Source organism: Rhipicephalus sanguineus, chromosome 4 (assembly GCF_013339695.2).
Source record: "Rhipicephalus sanguineus isolate Rsan-2018 chromosome 4, BIME_Rsan_1.4, whole genome shotgun sequence".
NCBI classification, from domain to species: domain Eukaryota; kingdom Metazoa; phylum Arthropoda; class Arachnida; order Ixodida; family Ixodidae; genus Rhipicephalus; species Rhipicephalus sanguineus.
Genome location: NC_051179.1, coordinates 75178732 through 75203720, shown reverse-complemented (window position 1 = coordinate 75203720; position 24989 = coordinate 75178732). Strand labels below are relative to the sequence as shown.

At 44.7% G+C, this 24989-nt stretch overlaps 1 long non-coding RNA gene across 1 annotated transcript; it reads left to right on the top strand.

Annotated features, from left to right (window-relative positions):
- Positions 1 to 3568: 3568 nt before the first annotated feature.
- LOC125758393 (uncharacterized) lies at positions 3569 to 9155 on the top strand. Its single transcript, XR_007416013.1, has 3 exons — positions 3569 to 3607; positions 6224 to 6318; positions 9002 to 9155. It is a non-coding gene; the product is annotated as an uncharacterized LOC125758393 (long non-coding RNA).
- Positions 9156 to 24989: the final 15834 nt, after the last annotated feature.

Below are 24989 nucleotides of genomic sequence, written 5' to 3'. Positions count from 1 at the left end.
TGTGGATATGTTCGGCTGCTTAACATCGCAGCTCTTTATACGCTGCGCTGTCAGTTGTTTTTGCTTCACACTTTTTTAACTGACGGGCGTCGCTGCTCTATTCGGTGGCCAGCTAACGAGTTGCCATCTACTTGTAAGAACATCATTAAGAAGCCTCCGCACGATGGCCCAAATACCGATGTGCAGTCTCACCTTGCCCGTAAGTGTATTACCGTTTTCGTAATAACACATCACCAGACAGGTGTAGAGCAGCAAAAAAGGCTGGTAGCGATATTTTTTTGTGACGCATCGTGTCAAGACGGTAACCCCTTATGAAAATGACTGTTGATTTTCATTGCCGGAGTATGATCGAATTATTGACTTTATTGATTATCAATGATTCCGCAATACTCATTGACTTGCTTCAATACTTCGTCAACCACATTTCTGTTGAGCAGTTCGCAATAAAATTATCATTGACTCATTTCTATCGAAATACCGTTGAGGGAATATTTCGTCAACAATAATTCTGTTGAGCACTTGGCAATAAATATTTCATTGACTCATTTCAATCGAAATACCATTGAGGGAATATTTCCTCAACAATAATTCTGTTGACCATTATGCAATAAAAATTTCGTTGACTCATTTTTATCGAAATACCATTGAGGACATAATTCGTAAACAATATTTCTGTTGACCATTTTGCAATAAAAATTTTATTGACTCATTTCTATCGAAATACCATTGAGGACATAATTCGTAAACAATATTCTCTTGAGCACTTTGCAAAAAAAATTTCATTGACGCAATTATTTTGAAATACAATTGAGGAAATATTTCACCAACAGTATTTCTTTTGAGTATAGCTTGGAATAAAAATGTCATTGACGTAATTATGTCGAAATACCATCGAGGCATTATTCACTGCCAGTGGAACTTGGTGCAATCAATGCCTCATAAATTTTGATACTGCATGCAGGTCAGTCCAAAACACACACACACACACACACACACACACACACACACACACACACACACACACACACACACACACACACGCGCGCGCACGCGCGCACACACACACACACACACACACACGCGCGCGCACGCACGCACACATGCAAATACACACACGCACGCGCAAACACACGCGCACATGCGCGTGCGCACTGGTCAAAGTTCTGACTGACGAAGGCTGTGCCACGGCCAAAACGTTCACAAACCAGTAAAATGCACGCAATTTTCGTAAGTACGCCCTTTGATTTCTCCAACCATATGTGTACCGGATCTACAGAACTTCCTCGTACCCCAATTGCCTTTGAAACTCCACGTTTCTTTTGTGAACACTCTTCGCAGTGCTCTCTTCTCGACCGATCCTTTGTTGTAAACCACGGCCGGTCTGGAGGCGCGCGCTCTCTCCGCCCCGCCCGCCCCCCTCGATCCGCCCGCCACATGGTTACACCTGTGATGTGCGTGTCGTTCATTCTCATCGTTATTTACCACTAATGCCCTATTTACCCACCCGAGAAGAGATTTTTTTTTTTGCACGGGTTCTTTGACTCTAGCCCTCCTGGATCAATGATGCTATAAAAACGCATCCAAACTTGTAAATTTTGTCTTGTATACATATATATATATACGCACGCACGCACGCACGCACGCACGCGCGCGCGCGTGCGCACACACACACACACACAAACACACACACACAAACGCGGGTGCGCGCTGGTCGAAGTCTTCACGAAGGCTGTGCCACGGCCAAAACGTTCGCAAACCAGTATAATGCACGCAGTTTTCGTAAGTACGCTCTTTCATTTCTCCAACCATATGTGCACCGGACCTACAGAACTTCCTCGCGCCCTTACCTTTGAAACTCGACGTTTCTTTTGTGAACATTCGTCGCAGTTCGCTCTTCTCGACCGATCCTTTATTGTAAAACCACGGCCGGTCTGGAGGCGCGCGCACGCTCCGCGGCCCCCCGCCCCTCCCCCCTGGTTTCGCCGGTCGTGTGCGTGTCGGTCGTTCTCATCGTTATTTAACACGAATGTCTTATTCACCCATATGAGAACAGTTTTTGTGTATGCACGGGTTCTTTGACTCTAACCCTCCTGGGATCAATGATGCTATAAAAACGCATCGAAACTTGTAAATTTTGTCTTGTATTTATAGATCGCACTTTTAACGAACACTGTTACTCACAAAAGAAACTAATATAACTGCAAGGACCGTATGGTCTTTCCGCCTTCGTTTGTCCATTGCCAAGGACAACGTATTTCATGGAATACTGCAAAGCGCAATGTCGAAGCGGGATAACGGTCACGCACAGGAAAACAGGCTCTTTCAAGACATAAATAGCGGAATTCAGTGCAGTATTGCTGTTTCTGTTACTATTCAGTATACACAGTACGTTGGCTTTCTTTTCGAATATAAATACGATTAGCTGTCGCCTTTCAACAAATAAGTATTTTCTCCTACTTTTATTACGACGACGTGCAATGTACTTTTGAATAGTGTTTAAATGGGCAGTTTCAAATTGACAGTAACTTGCTTACATGACCAACTTAGAATATATCAATTAAGGCTAACAAAGTACATCAATAAGAAAGAAGCTGTGGCTGAATCACACTAAGGGCGAGGCATTGTTGGTCCGTTGCTCAATACGAAGAGGCAGGCACGTAGAAACTATTTTTTTTTTCGGGGGGGGGGGGGGGGGGGCATTGCTACGTGCCTGCGAAGAGGTATTAAGTAGCACAGTGAACACTTGTCAAAAGTCCCCGGTTTTCGACGTGCTTTTGTTTTGCACACGCACGGACGTGCACACTTAGCCAGCCGTGAAGACAGCAGCTGTTACTTTTAGCAGTAATTAAAACGCACCACTCGTGTACAGATGCTGTATATTTATAAACAGCAAAAGCGCAGTAGTAGTAGTAGTAGTAAGAACCGATCAGACGCGGTTGACACGTTGCGGCCGCCCGATTGTACAGTACAGTACAGGCGCGCGTCCGAGAAAGAAGTGGTGAACAAGTCATGGCCTCCAAGATTGCGCGCCGGCGTATCGGAGGCCATGAACAGGGAGATGCAGTAGACAGAAGGGAGAGAGAGTTGCCGCAACTCAGTTCAAGGATTCAAATCGCCCGCTGAGCGAGAGAGCCAATCAGTTCAAACTGAAGAACGCGCACGCGCAGAGACGTCAGTGAACACGTGACGTGGTTCAGGCGGGGTCCGTTGAAAGGCTGCCTGCGCTCGCTGCGAAGTGGTGTTTCGCGCATCTATTTTTACCGTGTTTATCAATATTACGTGCGGTTATCGTTGGTGAATGAACACGTACTACTTACATCGCGTGTCGGGACGTTCGGGTCGTTGTTTGACATGGAATCGACGGCGGCGATGCGTCGTCGTGGCACCAACCAACGGACGCGAGCTTTGAACAAGATCGCAAGCGCGGGCCGTTTGAGAAGACAGTCGCCGCAGCGGATACAACACCTCGGTGAGTTCAAGAATGTTACCAAATTGCGTTACTGAGTTACCTTAGTGCATGAAAACTTTTATGCAGGTAAGAGTGCCTGGGTGGGCGGCCAGTTACCACAGAAGGGATGCTGCGCAAGAGCAAGGGCCTCCTAAAAAAGTATGCATTGTGCTAGTATCGCTGCTTTCTGTGCTCTTCGTTATACCTTGTATGGAGCGGTTGCCGTGTGCGTTGATTACAGTTGAAAACAAGCTGAAGAATGCGCGTTTCCATTACGGGATTCTGTGCTCCTGCCACGCACGCCTTGTGTTGTTGAGCCGTTATAACTTGGCTGCACGAGATCGTCGCTTGGAGCGACTTGCACATTGCCTTGTCGCCGTAAAAGTGGGTCCGCTTGTAAACATACTGGTCGTTCCACACCCTTTCTGTGGTGTAAATGCAATTGAAGTTATAGTTCCGTAGGCATAGGTATAATGAATTAACTTGCAAAGGTAGACGGGGACGCAGGTAGGAAGACACAATGCTGTCATGCACGCGCTATACTGCTCAGAGCATATGTCTCTGGTTGCGTCGGCGTCTACCGTGCTGCATCGTTTTTGCAAGTAATTAGCACAGTTGCCTTCTGGCTGCGCAAGGTCGCGGCTCGTAGCACCTAGATGTGTGCTGGATGCCCATTTGAAGCATTGCATTTGTGTGAATCACGCTATGGATACTGGTAGTAACAGGAAGTACACACATCAAACTTAACGGGAAGTCGCACAGCATGCATGTAGTGTGTGTGTTTCCTTTTTGGACATTACATATTTTTTATAAACGTTGTGTGACAGTCAGGCTCCTGTCATTTTCGCTCATGAACTTGAAGTCGAGGTGGAAATACTTTGCCGCAAACAAAATTACATTTACGCTGTTAATTAACAACTCGTTGATCCACTTTTAAATTATTTAGGGAGGTAGTTTATATTAAAAAGATATTGTGCGTGCCAAGTTGTGGCATGCCGTTTTTTTTTTTTTTGAAATCGCGAGAGTTGCATGTTATCCGAGATATTCAACTTCCAATTTTAAGGTTGATATCGAAACTGGCGCGGGACACGCGGCGTGTCTGAACTGCACGTGACAAGAAAGGGACGACATTTCAAGCAATACTTTGTATGCGCTAAATTGTCATGCACTACAACTTTCTAATATAAACAACTGCACTCAAGTCAGCAATTAAAAAGTAGGTAATGAGTGCTTGATATTTAGTGTCAGTTCAATTAAGCTTATTAAGCAATTACATGCTCTTTTTGTTGCTGTGTTTGTGTGATAAAAATTGGGTCAGATATCTGACATGCCATTTCATATTTTCTTTGATGAACCATACACATTCTAATACAAATTCTTGTAACAGGGAATAGCACCATTGCAAAAGCTTCTTATCCCAAATGGTAAATGATTTAGGCTGCGCTGGTGCATTGAAACACTACTTGATTGTGTTGTACTGTATAGTTCTTGTTTTCCTTGGTGCTTTGCTAAAGAAAGAGGAAATTGAAAGGGGGTTCTTATTTGCAGGATGCACATCTAGCATTCAGTGAAACTGGTGACAATGCTGCTTTAGTTTATGAAGTAATTAATTAGAGAACGCAATTTCTGATATCTGTATATGTGTTTGCAGATCACAGTGAGGTTACTGGTTCTCAGGCGTGATTACAGCACTGAGAAATTGAACAAACTAAAAAAAAATGGAATAGATCAAGGGGCTCAGTTTTTTTGTTCGACACAACCTGATGAAGCCAAGGGAGGTATAGGGGAGATTATTCGTAGTTTTTAAAAGTAGTGTAGTAATTATGACATAAAGAGGAATTAATGTAGACAAAAATACAAACATTCTGCTGCCAGGGCCTGAACCTACAACAAAGTGTTGCATCTCATACTCCACCACTCTAGCTACGACATAGTCGTTCTCTCATCCACCCCACTGGGCACTTCTGTGTGTGTAATCCCGGCAGTGCCACACCAGCATTCGTAGTCATGCTGGGTCGCATAGCCCGTGAAATCTACGACTGGTAGCTGATCAATAAACCGTCATGTGCTACCTGAGGGCATCAAGTTTGCTGGCACTGAGGCCCTCGCTATTAAAGAACAAAAGAACGGGAGTGGACCAAGGGCTCATTAAATTGAACAGGCACTTCTAGTGTAAAGGACCAGGTCTGCACATGAATGGACTTTAGTACAGCAAGGATAGTTCTTTCAGAGAGAGGAAAATTGGGCATGTTGCTAAAGCGTGCCCAAGATTTAATGAAAGTAAGAACAGCAGAGGGACAGAAAAACTGACACAGTGCTCAATCTTTTCTGTCCCGTCTGGCATTCTTGCTCTTTACTGAATCTTAAGCTTTTTGAAATCTCCACATTCATGATGTCATACAATAAATGGGCTCATTGTCATCCATTCTGCAAATTGACCACACGTATATTTATTTAATATTTTGGTGGGAGTGCTCCTGGAGTTTTCTTGTGTTCAAATTACCTATATGGCAAGCTGTATATCTCACCCTTTTGTAATACACAATTGTAGGAAAATTCGACACCTAATGCAAATTACAATTATTTGCAGTGACCCACTACTACTCTAATACTTGTTCTTAATGCATCCTGGGCCTATTTTCGAGGACAATTTTGGTATATAGTGATATGCCTGTGTTAAGCCATCATGCTTAATATTACTACTTCTGTACTGTAAGGACCCTTTGTGCGCAAGTTGACGGAACTTTTTGTGTTATCTGTTATGCATGTATCCAGCATAGACAGCTGCTCAAGAGACTGAAGTGGTGGACAGCTTGCTGTGAAAGATGGAAGCATTCTTCCTGCAAGTCTGGACAAGGCCATATTAAATGGTATTTATTTGTTTCCATCACTACAAATCGACAGTTTAGACCTTTTCAATTGAGAGACTTATTGCTCCTATATTGTGAGCAACTCCAAGACAGGAAACAATATGTAATAGCAAGTGCATGTCATATACATGTTCCACTTGGCCATTCATGCTTGTAGCCACCTGCTTCTGGTAGGATGTGCTGAAAAAATATGTTGTCAGCTACCTGCACAGCGCCATAGCAGGATATCTCACTGTTTGAGGAAACTTGGGACATCTATGCGAGGCAGAATTAACAAATTGATTTTCAGAGTTTCATGATGAAGTAAAACTTGGTAAAACAAGTTGTAAGGTATGCATGCTTGTGTGTTAGAGTGCCGTCTTAGGCATTGTATTTGCCCTAACCAAGTTGTGCCAATGAACTGGCAGCGGACTATGGCATTCAAGTATTATTCTTTACCTTTATGTGTAAAACAGCAATAACGAAGAGCAAGACTGGTAGAGCACAGCCAGAGTGCTGACTACGAACTGAATGTTATTAGTAAAATCCAGCCATATATTGCAGTTTCAAAAAGTAATTTTCGCAGAGGAAAGGAAAAAAGGGACACATGAGGTGTCTTATCATTGAGCAATGTTACTTCTGCTGCCATATCTATTAATGGCGTGCTGACTATCTTGTGACCAGATGAAGCAAATTTTTGCATGCACGCTCCTTGTACTGTAATGCTCAGTGACTTCCATATTCTTTTTTACATTGTTTGGCCCCTGTCACGGTGGTCTAGTGGTTATGGCGCCCGACTGCTGGCCCGAAGTTTGCGAAATGGAATCCCGGTCGCGGCGGCTGCATTTTCGATGGAGGCGAAAATGTTTGAGGCCCGTGGTACTTAGATTTAGGTGCACGTTAAAGAACCCCAGGTGTTCGAAATTTCCGGAGTCCTCCACTACGGCATCTCTCATAATCATATCGTGGTTTTGGGTCGTTAAACCCCGGATATTATTACATTGTTTGCGCGTCCATAGCTTGGGCGTTAACATTGTCCCGTCTGCTGTTTAAAACTTCACTACAAGCTAATAGGATATTCCAGATGAGTTATTCGCCGTCTTGTGTGATTGGTGGTCCCCTTATATTTGCATGTGATGTTTGGTGCTTGTTTGCCAGTAAGCACCTAGCCCATTTATAACACGCCATCAATCAACTTCGCTGCTAAGTTAGGGAAAACGTGTTTAACTTTTTTCAACATGCTGGCTAAATCAACAGCTCTGAATAGGCGTTTGATGTCTGCTATTTTTCGCTTCTTACAAACTGTGACATGTACCTTAGAATCCCACTGTGAAACTGTTCAACTCTTTCGTGATTTCTTACTTCAAAAGGAGCATTTGGCTGTCGTAGACTGCTTGTCAGTAAGTGTGGGTTTATAGTTATAAAAAAATATCATTCTTACAAGTATATCCCACAGTGATTATGCCACTTTTGAAACAGAACGTTTCTGATAGCTGTTGTGTTCTGCAGGCTTTAGTCTAACCAGCTTGCATAACTGCAGTAAAGCCAAAGTAAAATGGTGTTCTGAAGTTTGAAAACACACTTCATTGGTCAGCCGTGTTAACGTTTGTTTGTAGAGAAGCCTATGAAGAGTAATTATGACATACAAAATGCACTTAACAGCATATCAGCTTGTACGATGCAAATTAAATTGAAGCTACTCTTAATTCTTGTGGCGTGGTGGAATTTTGTTTAGGAGCAATGAAAATATGCTACACGATACGAACTTCCAAAAGCTGTTTGCATCTCACTTGGGTAAACAGACAAAATTACTTCAAAATGTCTCGTAGTTTTTGTAACTTATCTTAGTAAACATATTGTTGCTCAGTAGGCAAAGTTAAATAAGAGAGTTGGGCTAGTTTGTGTGACTGCTTTAGCTGTGACATATCTCCTAACGCCTATGCTGAACAGGAAAATGAAGATTGAAGGGGCAGAGGCAGCTCAATCTTTTTGACAGCTCAACTGCCAGAGAGCGCTAGGCTTCAGCTGACGAAATTGAAACAATCAGACATGAAAGGTAGTCACTTTACGTGCAAGCAAATCCACTGAGCAATGCACTCTATTTATTTGACTGTTAAAACTAAAAACGTAACTCGTGTTTTTAACTAGATATGTGGGCTCTGACTGCTCTCTAGACAGACAGGCAGTAAGACTGCTGCATTTTCATGGCTGGTGATAAATATGTAAGCGTGCCATTTTTGAACTCGTTGGGCAAGAAGTGGCATATCTAAAGAAGCTTACCAACAATGACTTCTGTCGCCAGTGAAATTTTTTTGCTCGCCTGCTTGAATGTTATTCTTGCACACTTGTTGGATCATTTGTTTGTCCATTGGGGATACTCTGGGTTTGTGAATGAATTTCAGCAGTTGAAGGCAAGAGCTCTCCTCTTATGTTTGTTATATGTCTAGCTGGAAATTATGCTGCAGCCATAGTGGTAAAGTATGGTTCACACCTTTGACATAGAAGGTGTTCATAAAGCTCTGGCACAGCGTGCTTTTCGTTCTTGCCTCTTTTGCATTTTTACTGGGGAACGCAATGTGCTGGTCATGCACTGCAGTTATACCCATACAGAACTAATCAAATAATTTCATCGTGACGTGTGCAAAGTTTGTTATATTTTTCTCGTGGAACTTTTAGTTATAAGTGTCCTCTCCTTCTGTCGCAGGCTTCATCTGTCACAAATCGCTGGCCACGAATGTAAAGAACACCTTGGCCCCACTTCTGTCGAGGGAACCGAAGTTGCCTGAACAGATGAAGAGCGGTGGTGCTACCAATAGTGAACGACTGTGATTTTATAATGTGCAAGTGTACGAACAATCGCGTTACGCTAGTTTAACATTAACTGCGTTCACTAGTCAAGTGTTGCAATATTGTAATGTGTAAGTTTATGTGCAGTTGCATTAAGTGAGCGCTCAATCAAGCTTCAAGTTTGCAATTCCATATTTTGGTGGTATTCATAGGGCGCACATTCCACTTTAAATTGTGATCTGCTCCTTTACTGAGGGTGCATGCAGGTCCTTGAAATGATTGAAAACCCTTGAAAAAGTAAAAGTACATTTTTAAAGCCCTGAAATCCTTGAAAACCCTTGGAATTTCTTAGCATATAGTGTCCAATATTGACAATACTAATTTCTTTCTGTGTTCTGTAAACATTTGTCTAGCAAACTGAGGGAACATGTCGTGCTCAGAGATGATTCCGCTACTGTGTTACCTTGCTTGCATCACTGCTTGACTGATCATTCATTTCGTTTCCGCAACTGTCGCTCTGCCTTCTCCCCCTTTCTCTTGATTTGGCTCCTCGGGACTCGACTTCACTTCCAGCGCCTAGCTTCTCTTCTTCTATAGCAAGCTCACTACGTGTGATAGATCTTGTAGCTGAACAAACATCCACTGTCCTATAATGCAGGCAAAATGTGAAAAAAAGTTGATGCTTTGTGCTAGAAACCAAGTACTTCTGACTAAAGCTGATGTCATTGCTGCTCAGGCTTATTGATTGACTCCCATGTAGTGATTGTTATTGCTCTTTTGTGTAGGCAAGAACCTTGACTTTATATGTAGAGGATATTTGCTAAGTTGATTGCTCTACTGGCATAAATCCAATTAGCACTTGACTCAATTGTTATCAAAGCCCAAAAACAGGAGAAGCATGATGACTGCATGGAGTAAAAAATGTATTCAACGATCAAATTGTAAAAATTGGGGATAAAATTTTGAATCAGTCATTACTATTTTGTTGTTTAGCAGGTCAATACTTGGAAAAGGTAGAAGCGTCGTACATTACCGTCATAAAACTGAAGTTTCTCAATGCCTGAAAAAGTGAGACGGGGGAACTGAACAAGATTACTTATCTAATATAAAAGATGTCCCATCAGCTGCATTAATGCTGTGAATTTTGTGCACAGTAGGAAGCTAATATGATCAGGTAGAGTATCGGACGCATTATCTCAAGGTTGTAGATTTGGTCCCTATCAGCAGCAAGTTGATTTTTCATCCTCTTTAATTCCTTTCCATTTATGTCATAATTACTACTCTACAGTTAAAACCTACGAATTATGTGCTTTATACTTTCCTTGGCTTCATTGTCTCTAGGATCTCACTTGGCTGAATCCCATTTTTTACTTCAAATGCTTAAAGCTGCCCGTATCGTTTTGGAAACTTTGTTAGAGCAGAAAATTGATACTTGAGATGCTGCCTTCCATCCTCCAAGAACCTTCTATAGGAATCCTTGAAGACCCTTGAATTTGGGCTTTGAAACCAGTATGAGCCCTGTTCACTCCTTCAGCACATTTCTTCCCGTAGTGTGTGTGCCTTGTCAGCAGTGTTTATGCGCTTTTTTACCTTCTGATACCTGTAGTTGTCTAAAATTTATTTATTAGAGTGGTGCTTTACATAGTGTTTAACTTATTTTGTCAACTTGGATGCAGTTTGCTCATTACAGTGGGAAGTTCTCGCTATGTCAAACCACAAATACTTAGGAACTTGAGCAAAAATTGTTGCTTAAAAATAAATATTTTACTTCGAAAACTGTTCTTTCTTCCCAAGTTACACGGAAACTCGGATAGTGTCCATTAAAACAAGCTAATAGAGAAGAACAGAAGTTCATGGCAGCTTCAATGTGTTGATTCTTGGCATGTGCCTTGGTGTCGCCAACCTCAGGTGCAAGTATAAGTGTCGTTTACTCACAGGTGTTTGCACCCTGCAAACACTACCTGACTGGACAAAGGGAGCCATGTACACTGCTAAAATATAACCTGTGTGAATATCTGTTGGTAGAGGAGACTGGTATATAGCTTTGGCTGTGATAGAGTTCGAGATATATTACAGATTTGAGTAAGCTTTAAACATTACCTCCTTTGCTGCACCCCAGAGAGTGTGAAAAACAAGCACCCCAGAGAGTGTGAAAACAAGCATAAACGATGATGTTAAAGGTTTTATTCCAGCTGGCAGCAATCTGAAGCTCTGTCGCGTAATTGAGATTATTGTTGTTTTGAAAGAATGGGCAAATGAAAATGTAGGCACTTATGTACTGCAGGCCCAAGGTGACCTAGCTAGGCCTGCAGTACACATGTACTTACATTTACATTTGGCCGTTTTCCCAAATCAAGAATGATCTCAGTCAGGCTATGAGAGTCACCCATGTTTCATTGACCTTTCAGTGTAGAATGTGAAAACCCTATCAACAATGCTTCAATTTGACGTTCACCGTTTTTCGAACGATAAATCAATATTGATTTCCTTAATGGTCGTTCAATTGAAAGTCGTGGGCCAATTTTCGATACTGGTCAACAGCTAGCTCAACGAAATTTCACTTGATCCACAACATATTTTCAATTGACGTTTCTTTTCCTCTCAATGATAAATCAATGTTGATTTGCGTAATGGTCTTTCAATTGAAAGTCGCGGGCCAATTTTCAATACTGGTCAATAGCTTGCTCAACGGTTTTTCTATTGATCCACAATGTATTTTCAATTGACGTTTCTTTTCCTCTCAACGATATGTCGATGTTGATTTACTTAATGGTCTTTCAATTGAAAGTCGCGGGCCAATTTTCAATACTGGTCAACAGTTTTCTCAACAGTTTTTCTATTGATCCGCAATGTATTTTCAATGCCGTCTGTTGACATTGCTCAATAACTTCTCTATGGTTTTTCAATGAGAATTTTTGTAAGGGATAGATAGATAGATAGATAGAAACGCTCAAAGATAGAAACGCTCAAAATGCCAAAGGTTCGCTAAGAAATGCTTCGCATTTAAAAGTAACAAACAGGCGCTATACTTGGAAGGCAGACAAGGCCAGCGCTCACAGTGCGACTGCTATCCATTATTGAAGAATATAAGCACTACATATCAGCTTACCGCGTCTGGTGTTGGTAACACTCATGTTGCTGTTGGCATCGTTACGCAACTGTAAACTGCTGATATAATACATATGCGACTCTTAAACATATGAGTGTGCGCACTTCCACATTTCTCTAGCGCCATTCCGTAACGTTTCGCTCAATGTGAAAAATTACGCCACTGTAACCATCCCGCGCATGCTTCGCATAACATCGATTCCCACGGTACGTGGGATCTGCCGAATTTTTCCGTTTTAGAGAAGTTTTATTTGCACAGTCTTATCCGCTTTTTAGCCGAAGCCTCGCTCAACACCAGCCAACACAAGCCTCGCAGACACATATACCGTCATTCCCATCGCGGCAACGGCGCCCCTTAAGAAATTCGCATAGGCGGTGGCGCCAGATTTCCCTCTAGGTATTATTGTGAGAAACTCTATGGTGTAAACCAACAAGAACAACAACAACAAATCGCCGCCCAAGCACTCCGTACAGATGCCTAACCAAAGAAGCTGAAAAGTGCTGCCTCTGACCGAAGCGTCTCCTCATGTAGGTTTTTATTTTTCCATTACCATATTTGAGAAATGCGTGCGTCAAACTTCTCATTTAGCTTAAACGATATTAAGAACACCTAAAGGATTTTATGGGTAGCGATTCATGCTGCGGCGGGTATCATCCATAGGTATATATGCTGACACAACCTGAAGAGAGACTAGTGCAAGCGCGGAGACCCCTTCGAGGTAGCATTGCTTCTTCAGTATAGTTTCTGCGCACTCACGGACTCACTGGTAGCCGCATTTTACCACACATCTTCCCGCCCAATTAAGACGCCGACCCTCAGGGACCACCAACATGGGCTTTCGAAACCCCTCTTTAATTGGAATAAATTTTGTTCCTCTTCCTTCCGCGGAATTTGCTCCCTGTCTCCATAATTACTTTCTTTGTAGTGGCGGCAAAAGTAGGAAAGGCAGGAAAGTCAACTAGACGCGCGTCCGGTTTCCTACCCTGCACTGGGGGAAAGGTATGAAAGGGTTAGGGATTGAAAGAGAATAGAGGGAGGAAGGCACTCTTAAAGGGGCCCTGCAACACCTTTCTTAATTATATTGGAATAGTCTCATTATTGACGTATGACTCTTCACGAGTCATATGCCGCAAAAATTTTTCGAATTCGTCAAGTCTAAGTGGTGTTACCAAATTATAGAGATCACGTTCCGCAGCTTTCTCTCTCAACTCAACGCAGCGAGCGCGCGGAAAGCTGCGCGCGGCGTGAGGGGAGGGAGGGAGGGCGGAGGTGCGAGGAGGCGACGTCAGTGCTGGCGGCATTTTTTTCATTTTTTTCTCTCTGGCGTCTCGGCGCAACCACGTGGTCTGTGCCGCCACTTCCGGTCGGCTTGCGTCGTTCTCGTCGAGCGGAGTCGATCGCGCTGCTTATCGTGCGTGCTTGAAAACTGCGCGTCGGTTTGGTAATGTTGGGTGTGCACCTCGAACGCCGTAGTGTTTTCATCACTCTGCCAACCATGGAAGCAAACGTGCGCGCTCGTTTGGAACGAATGACAGCTGAGATCGGTTTCGGCCCATACTCCGATACACCGCCTCGTAAGACGGCACTGGCAGACGACCCCGAAGCGCCGCCATCACCGGACGCCAGCATTGTTATCGGAGACACGCTGCGCCCGTGCCTCGGTCGGTCGTGAGAACGTGCCGACGATGCAGTTCTCAGCTGACGAGGCAACACTCGAACGGCTGCCCTCTCAACGGCAACCGGCGATGGTCAAAAGCACAGAAATATTCACGTTTTTCGGCACTGCGCATGGCGAAGAAAACGGAACCACGCAACTACGAGCAGACGAGCTGTAGGTGAGACCGGAAGTGCTAATATTAATGTTTGTTCGGTGTTTTTAACGCGATAACATAATATAAACGTACATATTATCTACTTATTGAACTCAAAATTAACAACGAAAGTAATAATGAGGGTGTTATCGTGATTATAACATCAGCCAATGGTGGAACTGCCGACAATCGCGTCATATTTTGCGACTAATACATCATTTGTCGAGAGAAGAGGGAGCGATTTTCAGCTGACTTTGAGAATTTATTGTAAATTCCAGGCCGTGCGCATCGCTATAATATTTGGCTCGCGTGTTCTCGAGAGCCTCGACTACCGATCGGCAGCGCTTTTTGAGCATGCTCGAAAAGTGTTGCAGGGCCCCTTTAAGACGGCTATAGACATCAATTAGGGCGGTAATTATGGAAATTAAAATAATTCACCCTATTAATTATAGCAGACAGGTGTTGGGGTCAAATGAACGAACTGAAGTCCTTCCTGCGAAGAGCACATTGCCGTTTTTAAATTTTTCAGAAAGCGGCTGCTGGCAACATTAGCGCGGTGATCAAATCTAGCCAATGTAGCCAGTGAAAACGAAACCGAAGCGCGAAAGAGCGCAACTGCCATACTCTTCCGACACAACCAGAATGAGCCAGCGCCGATCAACCACCGATCTGCTTTGCTTCATGGGTGTGCGGGCTGCGCTTGCCATTATAGCAATTATAGCCCGCGTGGGGCACGTGGGTTAACGAGTGCAGAATAACTTGAACCGCGGCAATCACTGTCGCAAACATTGACGTCATTCGATTAGTCTTCTAGTTGTGCTCATCGGCGCTTCGGTTTTGGTTTCGCCAGTGAATAGCACAGAATTTGTACAGACTCTAGGGGAAAAGCTGGACCGAAAGAGCGCCGACCACAAGAACACCGTGGTCATTACTCTATGATTGTCATTGTTGCCTTTCCATTTATCTACAGATCGGTTATAATTCGCGCTCTTTTAATTTTAGTAATACTGGCAATATAAATAAAACATGGGCATTTTGACAAATTAGACCCGTATGAACAGCGTTTAGTGTTGATATAGAAAATTTCTGGGAAAGATTCAAGGCTATTTAGGCAATTTACAGAGCGCCGGAATGGCGGAGCAGGAAGATGAATTTGCAGGCACCTTTGCTATATGGCGCCACAATATCCACTTGAGTTCGTGATCGCGGCCGACTGCGCGCCTTCTAACTGAGTTGTGAGTCGCAGTGCGTGGTCGCCTGCGCTTTCTATTGGCACGCACTTACAGCTCTACTTCACCTGAGGTCACTTTGATCAATGGCGATAAAAACTGAATACCACCATAAACTCTAGCACGTGTCTCATGGGACTGGTAACGCTCGCACGGTAGTGTAATGGCGGCAATGGCGGCGCCCTCGTGGCCGGAGATTATAATGCGTGGGCCTATTGGGAGCTTTCCTCTAGAGTCTGTACTACCTGTATGGTGGACAGGGTCAAACTCCATTACACGACAATAATCACCAGGAGTCGGTTTTTTTTTTTTTTGGAAATCTGAAAACGGCAATTTGCTCTTCACAGGAACTTCTATTCTCTCATTCTACCCGAGAGTCTGCCTCCTCTAACTAGAAAGCTAATTATTTTAATTTCTGTAATTAATGCTAGAATTGTTTTCGCTAGTCATCTCAAGAAGTCAGCCGCCACATAAAAAGTCATTATTAAGGAAGCGAGGAAATATTGCATTTCTCTTACTTTTTAGGCTTTTCCGACGCATTTCTAAACACCCTGTGCACAGGTGTCTATTTAAAAGACGCCACAATGCTGCAGATACAAGATGTCTGTTCGCACAAGCTGCGTGCTATTCGTGGCAAATCGCCCTTGTACCCTTGTTGACAAACACTTACTTCAATGCTTTGTAACAATGTACACACAAACGGTTCTTCCACCTTTTATATCCCGACCTTGTTTTGCGCACAGCTCTGCTGTCATACTGTTCGACAATAATTTCTACAAACGTAATCAATGTGAGCCACGTAGCTTAATCTCGCTTTCGACAGCGGTCTGTTTTCTTTTATGGGGTTGTTTCTTTTTCTCGTTACACTCGTCGCCATCGACGTTAGGCATTGAAGCAGTTTGTTTCGACAGCACACGTCAGCCGATGTGTCAGGACGATGAGAGCCGTAAAGATGACAAAGAGACAGCAGTTAAATGGACATCTTCTCGACGCCTGAAGCGTCATCCATGTCTTCCTTGTTTGCCCCTTTGTTCGCGACGCATTGATGCCCCACAGTCGAGGGAACAGGAATCTTGAAGGAATAGGAACATATATGTTATAGAGCTCGCCTATGTGCCGTCCACGCACTGGTCACGACGGACGATCAACGATCGAACGATCAATACACAAAAAACACATAAATAAAAATAAAACCTCAGCAAAAACGCCAGGCCTGCGCTGAAATCGCAGCACAGTCGCAGCGAAAGCTGGAAGAGCGGCGTTTCTAGAGCCCGTTGTAAGCTCTCTTGGGGCTACAATACAAGTACACTAGAAAGGTACCCACTACGCCATAAATCGCAATTTTTGTGAAGTTGGGAAGCACCTACTAAGCCATTATTCGTCATTCTGCGGAGAAGCGAGGCACCAGCTACACGTCTGTAAGGCATTATGTGCACTTTGTTGACGCGACGACTGATGACGATGAAGAATTATGGCTCAGTCCTTTGTAATGGGTTGGAAGCTTTAAACGGCCCACCAGTTATCTAATTTGCATTAGGTGACGCCCGGTCGCTATTTCCCTGTCCCGTCATGCTGTATAACATACGTTGACATGGGAGAGAGACGGGGCGGGGGTGCGAAGATCTTCACTGAGACCCCGAGGAAATGGATCATGCGCCTATGGGCTTCCTTGGCAACCAATACAAGTGCACTTGCGGTGAACCCACTACGCTATAAAACATTGTAATTTTACTGAGACCCCGAGGAAATGGATCATGCGCTTATGGGCTTCCTTGGCAACCAATACAAGTGCACTTGCGAGGAACCCACTACGCTATAAATCATTGTAGTTTTTGAGAAGTAGGGCAGCAGGCACTGTGTCATTTTTCGTCATTCTACGGAGAGCCGTGGTACTTGCTAAACACATGTAAGGCATTATGCGCATTTTGTTGATGCTGTGCCTGATGACGACGAAGAATTATGGCACAGCCCTTTGTAATGGGTTGGAAGCATTCAACAACCTACTCGTTGCGCAATTTGCATTGTGTGACGCCTGGTTACAGAATTCGCGTTGTGCGACGCTTGGTGCTTATTTTACTCTTCTACCACGCTATATTGGATATGCTAATGTGCTTCCTTCCCGACATGAAGCCTGTATAGGACCTTTTTGCAAAGCAGTTTCAAGCACCGGCATGGCTCAGAGGTTGAATACAGGGCTCCCACGCCAGAGGGCCCAGGTTCGAACCTCGTTCAATCCTGGAATTTTTTTTCTTATTTAGTTTTTTTTCCTTATTTCGAGCGATACTGGTTACGGACACCGGCGGCGGCGGCGGCGGCAGCGGCGGCGGCAGCGGCGGCGGACAACTACGGCGCCAAAAACGGCCGGTGAAATGATCTCATAACAGCTTTCGCTGTAAAACGCAGCTTCAATCTGACAGCAGATGTATAGAGCCCTGTATTTCTTCGTTTTTTTTCTGACGTTCTTCTCCCTATCTTAGACCCCTTACTTACTGAAGAGGACTCGCTGGCGCCGCGCAGCGATGGCCATCGACCACGTATGTCCCCACTAAATGTAAGGATGTAATGTGAAGGATGCGTACGATCCGAAACCTGGCTCTTGTGGAGTACCACAAGGCAGTATTACGTATGCTCTTAACATAGGAATTATATAGTAAAAAATGTGTCATAGCATGCATCATCGCAACATATCTTGCACCTGCTATACATTTTTTTTTTTTCAAAAGAGGGCATTTGCTTGCGTAAGATGTCCCGCAGCCTTTGTCGTGCATACGCATGGATCACCAGAACTAAACTGTAGGATTGATAGGCGGGCGAGTTGAAACTTATCCATCTTTGCGCAGTGCACGAAATTCTTTTCTAGTGTGCCTTGTCAATTTCGTGCGCTGCGCAAAGATGGACCAGAACTAAGTTTGCATCCCTTTAGCGCCACAGTTATCGGCACGCTTATGTTGGTCCGCATGCCTCAGTCCGATTAATAAGCTTCTATAGTTATTTCTTTTTCATCGTAGCGACTAAGAAATCTTCGAAAACGTTTTTCGTGCCATTGCCAGCATTGATTTGACATTGTTTGTCACCGTATTACTGCGCCGTCCGAGTTTACCGTCTGGGCTTTAAAGTAGTAGGTGGTTGTTTAAGTGAGAGAATATATGCAAAATAAAAGAAGTAACAGTAAAAGTTTATAGTAATGGCTGCACTGAAACCATCTAGCTCGAGCGGCTGGCTCCTGAACCGCGGTCATGCACATTCGGGGCTGTTTAGGCAGCCCTCCCCCCCCCCCCCTTCTGCCAGAATCGCAAAGACTAGTCAACGAAACTATGTATTGACCTTTGTGCCTCAAAGCTCCCTTTAAACAGTGACCGACCAACAACTTCCTTGACTACAACGATAGAATTCTTGAAGAACGCTGATAATGGTTTCGTTAACAGAGATCAGCGCATGGAAAAGATGTTTACTGAGAGACGCAGGATTTTGCGAAGCTAAACGCGTGCATCTCGCCAAGAACAGTGCGGTAGAAACACATCTCATGTCGAGTTGCGCATTTCTGGCATCTATGACGGGCATAAAAAACGGTAGCAAGGACGCTTATGTTCCAGAACTGGCACTGGAGCTGACAATCAATGAAACTACAAAGCCACCTGTTCAGACTCCTTTTTACATAGCCAAGTGGCGGGAGGCATGGTTCGTTGGCGTTGGGAGCGCACAGTAGCTATTTACTGGTTCCTCAAGCACGCATATCAAAGGGGGTCTGTCAGAGCGATGACAGGTCTATCGAAAGCGGTTCGTGATGAACCAGAGCTGTGGGCGGCATTTCCACTGCCGCCCACCATGGGGAGAACGCTGGATGAAGGTCTCGCTATTTTGAAATCCTCGTTATGCGTACGTAGTTATGGTTCTCCTCAATTTAAGTTCCACGGTGGTGAGCCAGCTATGTTCGTTCTGGCAGATGAGTTACAATCTATCACTGGACGAGCTCTTGAGTTGTGTCCAACCAACGTTTGCAGAAGTGGACAGTCCACTTTGTGGATAATTGCTGGATACCATTCCTGGTGACCTTGTTCATGTCTGTGTGAGTTCTCAGGCGTCAATCATTGAACAATAGATGTTTCAGTTTGATTTTGAGGTTTCGAAAAGCGTTCTTTTCTTCCTTTTCTGTAACTTTCTTGCCGAAACTTTCGATGAAACCTGAGGCACACAGTGTTCTGCCGCTGTGTTCCCATTAGAGTTGCCCTCTCACCCCAAGCCTGGCCTGTTCCGGTTTTCACTCGAGCCACTATAGTTCTTAAAAGTGCCTTCAAGAATCCTTTGCTCAGGTCGGGTGGTTCAAGTTGCTGGATTACTGCGTCAGTGAGGTCGTTTTGTAGAGAAGCGCACTAAAACGATGACAATAGCTGTAAAGCTTGCCGCTATACAAAATGCGGATGTGTGACGTACCACATATAATGCACCGCAAAGTGAAATAGTAGTTAAACTGGAGCGAGGTGGCAATCGCGACGTTATTTGAATCTGTACTTTTCTTTGTTAGGAAACGTTTGGCGTTCAGGTATGAGGGCTTCACTGAGAAAATTCCGCAACTCTCTAACAAAACAAACAAATGCCCAAGGAATAGCGAGCGACAATTGGACACTTCTTCGCACATCACTTGCCAAGGAAAGCGACAAATAGAGAAATGCGCACTCTTTAAGCCCGCGAGCCCGAAGTCGTTACAAATGTAGGTCACCGCCAAGGGAAACAAATCCTTTCAGCCTCGCCAGCAACTGAGACTCTTGAACCCGCGCCAGATATCAGACTTTCCGGAGAGGTCAGGCCACTCGTATCGCGCCTTCCATTTTCTTTCTTGCACACCGATTCCGGGTCTTCTGTACCGACCTCATCTAAGCTAAGGGTCGCGCCAATGCCTTTCTCGATGCGTGCGTTACGCGCTGTGTATATTTCTGTCCAGGGAGGCTCGCCAAAGACACTCTCGAAAAGAAATATACCAAAGAAAATTTTAAGGAGCCCTTGCCCTATCGGGAAAATGGGGGCAAGCGAAGCTTGGAGGCGTGTGCGTGCCTGACGTGCTACTTTTCTTTCTCTCTTTCTTTCTGTCACATTGCGCAATGCCTCTCCTAACTTTTTCCTTCTTGCATGCTGAGAATCGGACTTACTTTCAACCACGTGCTTAGCGGCACAATGCTTCAGTTGCTAAAGGCAAAAATAACGGTCATGCGTTCATAACCATGCAACAATGAAATAAGGCAACGTGAAATGGCAAGTCACCTCGATAAAAGATCAGATTGCAATGTCACAAACAACTGATAGCCGACAAGCGCACGAACGAGAGAGCATCAGTTATTAGAAAACGTTTCATAAAAATACCCATGTGACCGGCGCACCTTCGAGGGACGCATTTCTTCCCACTCGACGGCGCCGGGTTTTCCTCTCGCGAGTCCACCGAATGCTTTGAGTTACAACCAGCTTTGTTTGAAAGCATCTGACACAAGTTTAGTGGACTTCGTAAGCCTTCGGTATTGCTCCACTTATTTTATTGTTAAGGATTCGTAAGAGTCTCCACGCAGTGCTCGAGGCCGTGTCAATTTATAAAAGACAGTGACGCCAGTTTTGTATTTAGATGACTTACCTCGATCACTGTGATAGTCGTGTGCACTGACGCCCTCTCATGACTATCGAAAACAATATTTGGAGCGCCACCGATGCACCCAAAAAAACAGCGACACAGAGTTACCAACTGAACAACCAAAACCAAAAATGCATAATAAGTGTACATCACGCACAAGCTATTACAGTCATCTTCTTCCCGATCCGTTCTTCCTTTATACGTTCTGCAGCCTACCCCTATTTTTTAGGAACAATTCTGCAGGTTCGAACAACTATAGTCGCGCCACAATAACGTTGTGGTCACTTACGGTGGTTCGCAATAAGAATAGTCTTCTCAGCGTCTTGGGCCTTTCATATCGTGGTCCTTGTAAGGCAGGCGAAGAAAAAAATACTGTAGCGCAAGGCAAACTTATGTAAAGATATCGAGCGGTATGTAATTGTTTCTGGCGGGTTCCCCAGTGGTCTGTGCAGTTTTCTCGGTAACCAATCTCCCGTCACCTTAACTTTGAAGCACGTGCTCGTTTTACTCTTGTCTGTGCATCAGAACGGCGGCTCTCATCCGATCCCAACGGGAAATAAGCAAGAAACAAGGCTAAGATTTCAGAAACTCATAGCGAGCCTACTTGGAATCCATTTTAGTTCGAGTAATCTTACCTTAGAAACCTCCTTTCCTGACGTCTGCACCTGCAAAAGGCGCAAAATTGACCGCGTCTGTGTAAAAGCATTTACAGGCCGTGTGCGAGTACAGAAAACAAGAACACATGCGGGATAATACCAATATCTGGGTTTTACGCACCAAAACCATCAAAGGGTTATGGGTCACGCCGCAGTGGAGGGCTCAGGAAATTTTGACCATCTGGCGTTCTTTAACGTGAACTGGCGTCGCACAGTACACAAACCTCTAGGATTTCGACTCTATCGCAATAGGACCTCCGCGTCCGGTATCGAGCCCGCGGCTTTTGGGTCAGCAGCTGAGAACCATAATCACCATATACCGCCGAGGCAGATGAACACATGCGGCAGACGGCACAATAAAGCAATGCGAGTTCTGTAACGCGCGATGCAAGTTTGTGCCACAACGGTGCAAGAGAATGGACATTCACGTGTAGGTACTTTATAGATTTAGCACAAGATGGCTGCCGCCTCACTATAGATCATATCATCAGGCGAGAAGGACGAGTGTGCAAGCCAGCGTTTTTCTCCTTTCTGGGGTGGGCTATGGCACACTCCATTAACAATGAATCCGCTCGTTTCCGCGTACTCCTTTTGCGCTCACCGCTTTAAAAAGTGTGTGAAACAACGCTCTTATGTTCGTCTGGTGTTTCTTAAACTGCTAATTCGCTGCTTAGCATTGCGAATTACGGATAATATTTTGCAACGGCAGTGTATTCGGCAGACAAATTTATAAAGCACACGCACACACACACGCACACACACGCACAAACACGCACACACACAAATCACCTCTGAGGCCGATCGCGGGCTCCAGCACGGGCACGCACTGCGTGACGTCAGGTGCGCTGTGTGCCTCACTGACAACGGAAACTCTCGTTATCTTCATACTATCGGCGCCGAGAGCCAATAGATTAAATATTGCGACTCTCAAATGCAACAAAAATTCATGCATCTCCACGAATTGAATCATGACGAGTGCGCAAAGCTTCCCGCACCCTCAGCTCCGGGTCCGCTTCGCGTTTTTGCCGTTTTGCCGCTGCTTCCCGAGCCGTCATCTTCAGGGTAGCATGTTGTCTGTGTAGACGTTGAGCCGCCGCATGCAGCGCCTTACGTTCGTTTCCATCCATGGCAGAAAAAGAATGTGTGTCTGGAACGCGCTTATATACACATTTCCACCGCAGCGCCCACTCACGTATTTTCGAGGCAGCGTGCATTGTGCTGTCATATTCTTTGATTGATGGGTGCTTAAATGTCGGCGTAAATCTTCATTTTGTCGAGGTGCATCCTCCTCCTCATCTTGATGCATCGCGTCTATCAAATCAGTAATGGCATCACAGTCGTCACCTCGACTATATTCTCATTGCTTGGCAGCAACCATATCTTTGGTTTCGTCGTAAAGCTGCTTGTACTTGTTGTTACACGATCTATCAAATCAGTAATGACGTCACCGTCGTAACCACGACAATATTCTCGTTGCTTGGCAGCAATTGTATGCTTGTTTTCTTCGTAAAGCTGCTTGTACTTGTTACACGGTGCTGTGCCGCGTGCACGCACGCCATACGGAGAAGCCTAGGCCTTAAGGTTCTTCGCCCCTAAAAATTAAAGAAAACGAAATACGGAGGCAGGTTAGCATTACGATCGTTTTAGGTACCAGTACCCGCCTGTCAACAGCTGTCCACACTTGTGGACAATAAACGAGCGAGTAAGAAGTGGTCACTTCTTGAAAGCTGAGAAGAAAGACGGGCAACAGTTTGAGCGCGATAAGCAGGTGCAGTCCGCGCCATGAAATCAAGCCCAATACTAACACACGCACGACCGCATGTACAGCCGCAACGTAAGAAGATTAGCACAAGTGACTCTTGGCCGGAGCGGCAAAATTGCGACACGCGGTGCTGCTGTTCTCGAGCACGCCGACAGCGAGAGTACCAAGCACATTCCTTTTTCTAAAGCAGGGGTGGCCGGCGCAAAGCATTCCAACAAACAGCGTGGGAGCCCAGTATTCTACCTCAGAGCCATTCCGGTCCTCAACAAACAGCTTTTTCGGGGCAACTGCGTTAAAGATACGGTTTATCCTAACTCGAACAAAAAAAAACAGAAAGAAAAGAAATCATGTGCATAGCCTAGTCTGCCGATAAAGAATACACAAGCGTTCAAATCAAGCGTTTATTTAAGATGTGGGCTTTCAGGTGGGCCAACAGCAAGATGGACTGCTTTCTGCCAGCCACAACTGCTTTGGAAAATGGAACGTGCTTGGCACTCTCGCTAACGATGTGCCCGGGAACAGCAGCGCCACTTGTCGCAATTTTGCCGCTCTAGCCACCGGTCACTCGCGTTAATATTTTTCCGTTGCGACGTATGCGTGCTGTAGCCGATACGACAGCGTAAATAAACTGTGTCAAAAATTCACAAGAGCACAGCTCAACAAAAACATTCATTGTACTTTCGAAGGGTAACAGCATTTACTTGCTCTGTAAGAACGAGTTGAATATCTGCGCGTTTTCACAGCGTAGAAACATCGTCGTAAGTATATGGCATCGACCTCTTGGGACTCGTTCGCAACGCCGTAGTCTAACGTCATTGACCTTTTGGGCGTCTCGCAGACTCATTTCTTACATAAGCTGCATCACTTCATATAAAATTCAGCATGACAGAAAAAAAAATAACACCGCACGTGCACCACGCAACCAAGAGCTTTAGCACAAGCCAGTGGGTCCACAGACCAGAAATGGATTCGCCCGCTAGGCAATATTATGGCGCCCACGCAAGAACGTTCTACAGCTCTCTGTAAGAAAAGGGCTCAGCAAGCCCTGCGGCATCGTGCAGCTGGTCATGGCTGTGGACTCACCGGGACGTCATACTGTGTGGCTTGGAAGATTCGCACTGATATTGTCACTCACACCGTTGCGACTGGGAAGAATGCAGCAGCAAAATCGGTGAAGCTTCAACTTTTGAACGACCCATCATGTGTCCCACAAAACAAAACACTCACAGCACAAAGATTGTGGCGGGCACCGTCGTCGGTCACCGGCTAGAGGGGAAGCACGACGCGCGTCGCGCTTCCCTCTGGCTCTGTTGTGGTGTGGTTTAAACAGCGGAGAGAGAGAGAGATTAAAAGAAAGAGGGAGCGAGAATTAGAGAAAGGAAGGGAAGAAAGAGAAAAATGATAGTGAAAAAGATAGAGAACGAAGTAGATATAGAGAGAAAGAAAGAAATAGAAAGAAGCACAGACAAAAAACAGATAGAAAAAAAACAGAGAGAAGTAGAGAAAGAGAAAGAAAGAAATAGAGAAATAAAGAGAAACAAGGAAGGCCGCCCAGCTCCGCTGTCGGTTCGATCCTTGTGCCCTTAGTACAAGCTGCGCCATATTTGTTCCTTGTTTTTTTTTTTTTTTGAGAAAGTTCAAGCTCATACGAGCTAAAAAAATGTGATATAATCGATTTCTTTTCATGTTCTAGGAGCTGCCTTTGTGATATATACACGCTGGCT